We start from the raw sequence: 12,250 nt of genomic DNA on the forward strand, positions 1-12,250 counted from the left end.
GAAAAATAAAAACTAACTAAATGCTGAAAAAGAAAATAAAATAAAAAAAACAGATAGACAAGATGAATCACTTGGATCCGACTCGTGTATTAGTATAACCTTTGATTATTTTCGCACTTTTGCACTTGTTTAAGAGATTATCTTAGTTATTGTAGTAGGCCCCTCTTTTGAAGGCGACGTTACCCTCAACCCAGTAGTTTGAGTCAGCAAGGATACAATCCTAAAGGGTCGGATTATTGAAAGATAATGAATTAAGTTATTAATGCAAATTATGGTAGGCCCCGCTTTTGGCGGTGACGTTACCCTCGGCTAAGTAGTCTGAGTCAGCAGGGATACAGTCCTAAATAGCCGGGTTATAGTATTAATAGTAGTTAGCTTATGAGGGGATCAAAGAGTTTGGATCCCCGCCATCCAATACCTATGGGCATTGAAGGAGATCCTACTAAATTTGACCCAGGTCCCAAGTAGGACCTCTAAACGCTGAACAAGGGCAAGACCCTTACCAAACCGTTCCCTTAACCCCCGACCAGGTAGCCAACATACCTCCATATAGACCGTGGAGATATGAATGGTGAAAATCTTTTATTTTATATAGACAGTAAAATAATGCCAAGACACCACGGACAAACGATAAGGAAAGATCACCTTCAACATAAGTAACTAGTTATTAAAGTCATTAATACAAAACCAAATAAAAAGTGCAAAAGATTAAAAATAAAAAGTATTATACTAAACACTTGTCTTCACCAAGTGATGTAAGAGACTTAGGCAAACATGGCCTTGATTGTCAAGAACTCTTACGATCAATCTTGGATCCCGAGACGACTCACACACTCTACGATGGACAATGGATGATGGTGGTGGATGATGGTGTTATGGTGGTGGTGGGTGGTGGATGAAGTGTGAGAGAGGTGGTGTGCCAAGGGATGAGAGAGAATGAAACCAAGCTCCTCTATTTATAGGCTGAACAGAACGCTGGACACGGCCCCGTGTCCGCTGGACACGGCCCCGTGCCCGTCTGACATTCTCTCTCTTCATTAATTGTAATTGCGAATTACAATTAATGCGCCTGCTGTACTTTCAACACGCCCCCGTGCCCGCTGGGCACGGCCCCGTGGTGAGCAATGGAAGCTTCTACTGGTTTGTCTTTTCTGCTGCTTCCTGGGCACGCCCCCGTGTTCACTGGACACGGGGCGTGTTCAGACTCTGTTCTCTTCTCTTTGTCTTGGGAGGTGCCGTTGAGGGTCCGGGCAGTTTACTTTTGTTCCTTTTCTTGTATTTATGGTAGAATTAGTGGTCTTTTTGCTTCTTTTGTGATTTTGAGCTCATTTCATCCTGAAAATACAAAAGGAAGACAAAAACACTCTTTCTCCAACATTAGTACTTAAAAAGGGTTAGTTTTATTCCTTAATTGATGTGTTTTATATGTTGCATTTTACACACATCACTTAATCATGCGCTTGAACCGTATCGTCCTTAAAACTAACCGGTCTAAGCTTAGGCTTAAATAAAGACCCGTTAGGAATCTAATAGGTTATTATAAACCTTTGTTCCAGATTAGGAGGCCCAGTAAAAGCTATCTACACTTACCAATTGTGATTCATACTTACTCAGGTAAATACATTTTGACTTATTTTCCCTATACGGGCTTGGGGTACGGTATATAGAATACCGCTTGATCGAGCGTTCAAATCTTGCACCCTTGGGTATGCAATTGGAATAGTTTGTCCGGCTCGTTTAAACAGTCTTGTTTTACTTTAAGCATTTGGGGGGTTATTGACCGTGTCCCGGATATCCTTGGCATTATCTTACGAGATGGCCACGACCAGAGCACGGGGTGTAGGCGTACACCCGTCGTGTATAACTCTTTAATGTGGTGTGTCTATTAATCTTTAACCCAGACAAGATCCCGGGCTACCAAACGTACGAGTAGCATGTAATTCGTTCACAAGTTTATATTGCATAATTATCCCAAGTTATAAAAATATTTATGCCATGTGCATTTAAATAAATTTTCAATCATTTTTAAAATGAGTCAGTTAATTTGTATTTACCAGTGTAAACTGACGTATTTTCCCAAAAGGTTAAGTGCAGGTACTATACGTACTAGGCTGGTTGTTTCCTAAGAGCGTCCACAATAGTCTCGCAAGCTCGGACGACAATAACTATTGAACATTTATCTTATCTTATTTGATCCGCCTGTGGATCCGTTTCAACTACTCGTGATATTTATTATTACATTGTAATTAAAGTTGAAATGAATCTATTCTGCTTCCGCTGTGCATTATTATATTGTGTTGTTTGTCTATGACGATGCCAACTACGTCACCATACCCCACACCGGGCCCACCGGTGACACGTGGAGTTCGGGGTGTGACAGTTCTGGAGCCACTTGTCTTCACGCTCCAATAGTTTTCTTTGAAGTAGCCTCGGTCATCTGTGTGATGACTTAGTTGTGGCTCTTCTGTAGCAACCATTTGCGGAGCTAAAGGTGTGTCCGCAGTGACTCATGAGTGTCTGCGGTTTTATGACAAAAGACTCGCTTTAAAAGTGTGTTTCGCTTGGATGTGGCTCTTGAAGGATCAGGAGTCAGGGTTGCTGATGTGCGGTCGCGTACATTCCCATCCTTCTTCCCTACGGAGGGGCTATTTGCTCACCCTCTATGGTTGTGAACTGGACAGGAGGGATTTGAAGCTTGAAGAGAAGGAAGGCAATGCGGTTTACTTGTTCCTGAGATGCGGTTCAGTCCAAAGAACAACGCTGGTTCTGAGCATCAGACACACCTGTACCGGCTCGTGTGTGTCGTTTCCGCATATTCCACGTGTGCTCGTGGGTATGTGCGGATATAACTTATACCCCTTTATATAATGTGGAGATATATATTTTTGGCTATTTTTAGGGGTATGTAAAAAAAACGACATGCGGTATGGGTTATGGTGCGGTATACCAGAGAAACCGCATGCCGCTTATAGTTGGATTATATAGTCGCTTTTTTGTTGTATACGTGGCTGATCGCACGTGTGAGTTGGTGGAAGTTGGTGAGATTTTCTGGCATGTGCTGAAATGAAAGGACGTTTGTACTGCCCGAGGTCATAAATGCACTGTAGCAAGAGTGTAAAAACGTCTCTTATGTCAGGCGCGTGGGCGGCCACGCGCGCGTGATAACCGTCAGCGGAACTGTCACTGAACACGTGGCGCCGCATGATTCGTTCTTTTAGGACGTGATGATTCGGCTTCCATGTCGCATTTATTGCATTGAGTATATAAGGGGAAACCGTTCGTGGTTTCCCCTCACTTGTTCAAAATTTCAAAATTTTCTCGGCGAGAGAAAAAAGATTCCTCCGTCTTCTCCGATAAGGATTTCTGAAATTCCGGTGAGATTGTTTGAGTTTTAGTACTCACTTCCTTTTCTTCTACATCTCTTATGGCTGAACCATCAAATCCACACAATGTGGAGGGTGAAAACCCTGAGCAACAGCCGCTGGCGGCGGCTGATGATGATGAAGATGATGATGGTGGTGCAACCAGTGGTGGTCATCCGGTACTGAAGTGGTCAAAGGGTCAATTTAATACCCTGATGACCAGTATACAAATGGCGGAGGAGTGGGCTGCCACCTACCCACAAGAGGGTGACACCGGTGCCGATGCTCCGGCGGGATATATCACTCTGTAGGCTGAGTTTTTTAACGATGGCAACCTCCGATTGTCGGTGGCGGTGTTTGTTGGCGAGGTGTTAGAATACTATCACCTTCATATTTCCCAACTGAGTCCATTTGGGATGTTCCGAATCAGGAACTTCGAGTACACTTTCCGTGCCCTTGGCTTGGATGTTACCGTTGAGAATTTCCGGCGAGTCTACCAGTTGACGGTAAACACCGGTTTTTTCTCTTTCATCCAGAGGTATGGGAGTCCCAAGCTGATGACCCCTCCGAAAGGTCTTACCAAGTGGAAAAAGAGATTTTTCTACGTTAAAGCCTGTGCGGTGTATGCCAACATGACCTTTAGGAACGTGAATGTGGGCGTTACCGCGGAAGATATTGCTCTCCCCACCGCGAAGACTGTAGATTGGTTCTCTAGGCTGCGGCCTATTGAACTTAAGAAACTGGACAACAGTGAGTTGTAGGTGTTGCGGATGATGCTGACCAGGCCGGATAGGAAGGCAAGGCCCGTTTTGCGAGAAAAGAGTGGTGGTAAGCCTGTTACTCTTGTGTATTTTCCTTGCTTCTTAATACTCTTATTAATTTGCATGTGTTTTATCAGAGGATGCGGTCGGCCTGTGGAGGATGTTTGAGCCAGATTTCGAGGGCAAAGTTGAGTTGCTTCCGTGTGGGGAACGGGAAGGTTTTAATTTGGAGATTGTTGGCAATTTCCGCGTTCCCCACGTAATGTGTTGAACGCACCGATGCCAGAAGGCAAAGGTATCTTCTAAGATTTCCTTCTTACTTAAAGTTCTCCCTTGTAATTTGCTTGCCTGATTGTTTAAATGTAGGTAACCTTGGGGATTTAGGGAAGTTTCAAGTGAAAACTGTACCTAGAAAACATGTGGAGAGGAAGCAGGTGAAGAAACCCGCGCGAGGTCGCGGTAAGGAAAAACCTGAGGGTTCTGCCGCCCCTCCTTTGGTGTCGCAGGCCGCAGGTATCTCTCGTTCTTGTTACCGTAGATATACCGATTATGTGGTTGTATCTGACACCCTTGAGGGTTTGGGTGTTCCAGGTGGCGGTGCGGCTGTAGGTGGGACTGCTGTGGGTTCCACACTTGCTGGTGAGAAGAGGAAACCCGAGCAGAAAGCTGCTGGTGTTGGTGAGGTGAAACGTCGGAAGCTACAGGCCAAAAGGTCCACTGGTCTGACACAAAAGAAGCATGCGGTTATTTCTGGTAAGTGATTTATAACCTTCGCAAGTATTTGCCGTTGTGACTTGTTTAATGGTTATTGTTGCTTTGTTCGCAGAACCGCAAGATAAAGATTTTTCTGTCTTTGACGCTCCTACGTCTCCCCTGCGTACCACGGCCACGGATGCGGGAGTTACCAAGGAATCTTCGGCACCCTTTGTCAAGGTGGTGCTTGATCCGTCCGTGCAGGCGGAGAAGACTGTGGAGAAGGTTGCGGCCCAGATTTTTGATACTGTTGATTCCTCTAACAACCTGATCTCTCCAAATGATGCTGATGATTGGATTTGAGGTTTTCTGATGCTGGGAAACAAAAATCTGGTGCTGAGCTGTAACAACTCTCACCAAAATTATTACTTATTAAATGATTTTGTTCAATAAGAAACCCTAATTGAGACACCCAAGTAATCCTGCACAACTCCTAAAATTTTCATAACAATCAGAATCAGGATCAGGGCCCCTAAAACTCAGGGGGTATTCCCTACTTGACGATTATCCTTATATCTCGCTGTCTAAATTAAAAATTATCGTTCCGTCGACTCAGCTAACCTACAAACACACGTGGCAACCTTACAAAGAAATGTGACCCGTCGCGCCACGCGACGGCGCCCAGGTGACCCCTCGCGACACGCGAGGAAGTCAAATTCTCAGTATAAATAGAGGGCAGTGGGACTTGAAATTCTACGTTCAAACGACGTTAAAATTCGTGTTACACTTCGAGATATCGTTCAAATACTACCAAACACACACATAAGCTCGAAATTCTGCCGCGATAACAGGGTAATAACTCGATCGCTGCTACGATTCAATATCCGATCGATTGAAACTATCCGATGAATGTTTAAGTGCTGCTCAAATTGGGTTTATACTTTGTCATTCGTCGTGATTCCGACAGGATGTTTGAGTGTCACCCGAACTCGGGCTATACTCTGTCATTCGTTGTGAATCCGCTGGATGTTTAAGTATTGCAATTTGTCATTCGTTGTGAGGGTATTAATCTCGTGAGTTTATCGTAAATGTTGTATTAGTTATTTACCTAGTTTCGTGTGCATTATCGCTTAAATTAGGTTATCAGTCCTACTAGTAGACTAAACTTTACCCCATACACTTACAATCAAAGTAGATGCTAATTCTCAGAAGAATTAACTCATGAAGCTTGTTAAATCAATACTACATGCTTATAATGTGAGTCATTCTCTTTTTATCAAATTACTTTCAAAACCCTATTTGCTTTCCAGTTATAATTACAGGGATTAAGTCTTTGCAAAATCTTAAATTACTGGCAGTAAGTGGGGTATTGTGCACATTACTGTTGTTTTATCAGATTAGGTGGGGGCGCCTAAGTCATGATACATGTCACTTTTAGGTGGCTGGACCTAAATAGTGATATACGTCACTGTTGGGTGACAGGACCCAATAGTGATATGACCACAGTCATAGATCCGGTCGAATGACAACTGGCCAAGATAATTATAAGATAGGAGCAATTGTAATCGCTCTTAATACTGTGAATTATAACAAATATGTTTTTATATAAACCTGAATGAACTCACTCAGTATTTCCCGCTGACAAAACCTTTTTAAAACGCGTTTCAGGTAATTACAGTAGATTGGAGTAAGAGTTGGATACGGCACCAACAAGACTTACAGAAGTGGCTCATTTGACTTATCAATTAAATAAAAATTAAGAAAAGTTGTTTTATATTAAAAGCTACCTTTGTAAAACATGGAATTTATCCGGTGTTTTTAAAACTCTGATATTTTTCCTAACTCACGGTCCTGATTAAATTTCCGCTGCAATGTTTTTCAAAAATAAACCACCGGTACCACTGGGCTACTCACGGCTCCCGATTCCGTCCAGGTGGAGTCGGGGGTCGTGACAGAAGGTGGTATCAGAGCCACTGATTTAAGCCTATAAGTGTTGTGCTAATAATTCCTAAGCATATATAAAAGAGTTAGGAGATTGCTATTAACTGGTAGCACATCTGATAACATTTAGACTTGAACCTAAGAAAAGATGCCGAACTTAATATTATCTGGTAGCACTCAGGATAATATTTAGACTTGAACTTAAAAATTTTGCCTTAAAATCAGCTTCAAGATAAATTACTTATATAAGTATAATGTGATAAATATTGGTATGCCATAAGAATGACGATTAGCATGCAATAGCACTTAATTGCTATTTATTCTTGTTTATTGATATGACTTGGTCTAGAATAAGATATGTTATGGGAATAAAAATTTCCTTGACTCTGGATAAAAGCCTTAATAAAAAAAGGCACTTTTAAAATCTTGAAAAGATACTATTTATGGGAAATAGAAAATTTTCTCCGGCAAAACTGAGTATGGTGTAGTAGACTCTCCAGCTTATCCGGATATACTGAGGTTACCTCTCCGGCGCGAACCGGATAAGACGGGGTAAATAATATGTCAAACTAGTGACAATATTTCCCTAAATAATATCAAGACCTGATATCTGACTTGTTTTTGGAAATATGAATCTGTTAAATACATTTAACCTTATGAAAGGTATGTATATTACAACATGTGAAATATATAATTATATAGATATGTATATCTATAAGGAATTCCAAAAGTCAAAAGCACAAACATCTGTGTTAATAATATATTTTAGATTTCTTTATCAGGAATCTCTTGCATATATCTATAATTCTGATATCAAACATTATTTCGTTTGATCATCTACCTCGTAACTCGTGCGACAAAATAATACCGGAAACCCATTAAGTTGGGACACCATCAAAAGTATAAGAATTTCCAAATGCGTTACCATAAACTATTAACGCAAGTAAGAAACATGTAAAGTTGTGCTGATGCACAAGAAAACACCTGAAACTTAAATTAAACGTTCACAAACGTCAAAGTATAGCACACACGACTTTCAAGGCAAGACCTTTGAAAAATATAATTGGGCATGACGACTCCAATGCGAATCCCGTTAGTGGAAGAACTACTAATAAAAAAAGCAGCATTTGGCTATGTGATCCTACAAACGACATGAAGCTTGCTGAAGTACGTTGGAACAAGACTTCACAACCATCGGTGCACAGTCTAATCAGAGTCATAATTATTGGCACTGCAAAAGAAGTCACATATCGGTATAATTTCCCTATTGCATTGACAACAAAATATGCAATATTCGACATTCCATGATAACGTCACTTAACAAACGGTTATCACGCGGAATTCCAGGAAGAGTTCTTATATTTCTTTCATTGAAATCCTGACTTCTGCATATAATGAGTTGACTTTCGCGTTTCTACTTCCCCTAATGATTTCTTTCATAGTTGCGAATATTGATCTATTTCATTTCCTGGTAAAATCCACACGTTACACATGCGCTGTTTGTTGTGCATGTGGTTCGTTTATGGAGACCATTGGAGGGCTTGATTCCAATTTGTTGTTTTATCAAAAGCTCAAATCTTGTTTTGCTATACTTGATCTTCGCATTGTAAACCGCATTTTTGCAAAACAATAATTCTTTAATAATGAATCGATGAATTTCCTGAAAAAAAAACTCGATTTCCTTTTTATAGTATACATGGTTTTTGTTGTGACCATGTCAGAACTTTCTTGGACTCGTTTTGTTTACACCAAGTTCAACTGTTTGAACTTGCTCGCATTACGTATTCAATTCAAAGGTCCCATATGATGGATTGCAGCTATCATATTCAAAATAGTACCAACAAGCACTTCATTTGTTTTGAATCATAACATGCTTGCTTGGTCTTCGACTTCATTAAATTGATCCTTTGATCACGATCACCTTGTGGTGACGTTTTCACAAGTTTAAAGCTTGCGCTAATCTCGTTGTTTGCACCATGTTCGTATTTAATTATTTAATTAATTATTGTGTATTGATATTAAATCCGTTTGTTCGATCTATGTATTATCAATCTTAATACAATTATGTGTTAAGATAAAAGTACACAAAATTGTATCATATTCCTGTGTACCTCTAATGTTTCTTTCATCATTGATCGAAAATTCTATGATATTCATTTGGTCTTATCATCATCAATTGAAAATCCTATTCGAAAGGAATATCCAAAATTTTATTTCAAAAAGCTTTCAGTTGATTATAAAAACGGTGAAAATTGTTCAGTCACCGCAATTATTGAATCATTTCAATCATTACGACACCTTACGGTATCGGTATAAACTTGTAGCATGCGCTAATCATTATCATACGAGTTATTCAAAACCATGTATGTCTTTCGTTTAACTCATCCTTGATAATAGTTTTAATACAACTATGTGTTAAGACAATGATACACTAAACTCTGTTGTATTTCGGTGTATCCTTGCAATTTACTCATCTCAACCCATTGATTTTCTCATCTATTTGATGATTAACAAATCATTTTCATACTTCTATTTTATTCAAACTTGTTGATTTTGAATCTTAATCAGTTGACAATCAAAATGAATTTTCTGTTGACAGTAAATTCTATTGTTTCTAAAAATCATTTACAAACTTGTAAACATTCATTGATCATATATTTTTTGGCTTGAACTTAATCACCTTGGAAACAATATCAGTTCATCTCATTCATTTGAACACCTCATCTTTTGAAATATCCCGATTCGCTTCCTTGAAACTCTTAGTTAAATTTAAAAAACGGTGAATTTATTCGGTCACCATAATTATTGAATTCTTACAGCACTTTGAAGTGTCTGTATAAATTTGTAACCGTGCTAATAATAAACCCTATTCATACTTCATTCATTTGATTCATCATTTTTAATGGTCCTAATACAGTTATGTATTCAGACCATGATACACTAAATTCTAATGAATTGTCCAGTGTATCCTTACCATTTAAGTAAACGATATTAATTTTCGGGTTGATCATTGACAAATCATTTTTCATACTTCCATTTACAAATAGAGATTTATCAATTCCGAATCTCCCTCAATTGATTAAAGTAAGTTCTTTTATGACATTGAATTCCATTTGTTTCTACAAAAGTCAATTTATTTCAAAATTCATGCCTATCAAATATCTTTTTGATTCATGAGACTTGGTCAAACTTGTTAATATTATTATTTCATCCTATTTGGTCAAACATCAATTCCTGAAACTAAAGTTTTAAAACCATCGAATTCCAACTATCTTATGATATTAATCTTTTGATTCCATCCCAGACACCCTGATATATTAAAAGAAGTAACGTAACCCCAAGAAGATATCATAGTCCAAATCTCGAGGACGAGATTTAAAACAAGGTGGGGAGGATGTAACAACTCTCACCAAAATTATTATTTATTAAATTATTTTATTCAATAAGAAACCCTAATTGAGACACCCAAGTAATCCTGCACAACTCCTAAAATTTTCATAACAATCAGAATCAGGATCAGGGCCCCTAAAACTCAGGGGGGGTATTCCCTACTTGACGATTATCCTTATATCTCGCTGTCTAAATTAAAAATTATCGTTCTGTCGACTCAGCTAACCTACAAACACACGTGGCAACCTTACAAAGAAATGTGACCCATCGCGCCACGCGACGGCGCCCAGGTGACCCCTCGCGACACGCGAGGAAGTCAAATTCTCAGTATAAATAGAGGGCAGTGGGACTTGAAATTCTACGTTCAAACGACGTTAAAATTCGTGTTACACTTCGAGATATCGTTCAAATACAACCAAACACACACATAAGCTCGAAATTCTTCCGCGATTACAGGGTAATAACTCGATCGCTGCTACGACTCAATATCCGATCGATTGAAACTATCCGATGAATGTTTAAGTGCTGCTCAAATTGGGTTTATACTTTGTCATTCGTCGTGATTCCGACAGGATGTTTGAGTGTCACCCGAACTCGGGCTATACTCTGTCATTCGTTGTGAATCCGCTGGATGTTTAAGTATTGCACTTTGTCATTCGTTGTGAGGGTATTAATCTCGTGAGTTTATCGTAAATGCTGTATTAGTTATTTACCTAGTTTCGTGTGCATTATCGCTTAAATTAGGTTATCAGTCCTACTAGTAGACTAAACTTTACCCCATACACTTACAATCAAAGTAGATGCTAATTCTCAGAAGAATTAACTCATGAAGCTTGTTAAATCAATACTACATGCTTATAATGTGAGTCATTCTCTTTTTATCAAATTACTTTCAAAACCCTATTTGCTTTCCAGTTATAATTACAGGGATTAAGTCTTTGCAAAATCTTAAATTACTGGCAGTAAGTGGGGTATTGTGCACATTACTGTTGTTTTATCAGATTAGGTGGGCGCGCCTAAGTCATGATACATGTCACTTTTAGGTGGCTGGACCTAAATAGTGATATACGTCACTGTTGGGTGACAGGACCCAATAGTGATATGACCACAGTCATAGATCCGGTCGAATGACAACTGGCCAAGATAATTATAAAATAGGAGCAATTGTAATCGCTCTTAATATTGTGAATTATAACAAATATGTTTTTATATAAACCTGAATGAACTCATTTAGAATTTCCCGCTGACAAAACCTTTTTAAAACGCGTTTCAGGTAATTACAGTAGATTGGAGTAAGAGTTGGATACGGCACCAACAAGACTTACAGAAGTGGCTCATTTGATTTATCAATTAAATAAAAATTAAGAAAAGTTGTTTTATATTAAAAGCTACCTTTGTAAAACATGGAATTTATCCGGTGTTTCTAAAACTCTGATATTTTTCCTAACTCACGGTCCTGATGAAATTTCCGCTGCAATGTTTTTCAAAAATAAACCACCGGTACCACTGGGCTGCTCACGGCCCCCGATTCCGTCCAGGTGGGGTCGGGGGTCGTGACATGAGCCGCAGAAGTATCCTGCTGCTGAGAAGGTTTCTGGTTCTGCTTCTGGTGGTGCAGGTTATGATGGGCCTCCGATTCAGCCTGGTGGTCTGAACTGGAGTATTATTACCGCACCTATACACAGGATCGGAGTACGAGCTATCACCGACCCCCTGGACTGTTATGCAGGGGGATGATATTTCAAACGATCCTTCTGCTTGTAGGGAGATTCTGGGTGGCTTGGGCACTCCGTTCGAAGTTGATCGTGCCCGTGCCGCGTCCCGTGAACTTCGCATCAACCAACTCTCCACCAGGCTTGTGGGAAGTTCCATAGTGGCGAATGCCATTATGGAAGACTACAAGGTGTTGGGCCGCAGGGATGAAGAAGCTGTACGCTTGCGGGCCGAGGCGGAGAAGTTGGTGAGAGCTGCTCGCGCGGGTGCGGAGCAGCTTGAAAAGGATAGGGCTGCTTTTGAGAAGCATAAGCAGACCGAGGAGTGGGCTGCAACCACTGAGCTTAAACAGGTTGGTACTCTTGCCAAGTTACTTTCTGATGAACGCAA

This window comes from Helianthus annuus, chromosome 16, assembly GCF_002127325.2.
Source record: "Helianthus annuus cultivar XRQ/B chromosome 16, HanXRQr2.0-SUNRISE, whole genome shotgun sequence".
NCBI lineage: Eukaryota > Viridiplantae > Streptophyta > Magnoliopsida > Asterales > Asteraceae > Helianthus > Helianthus annuus.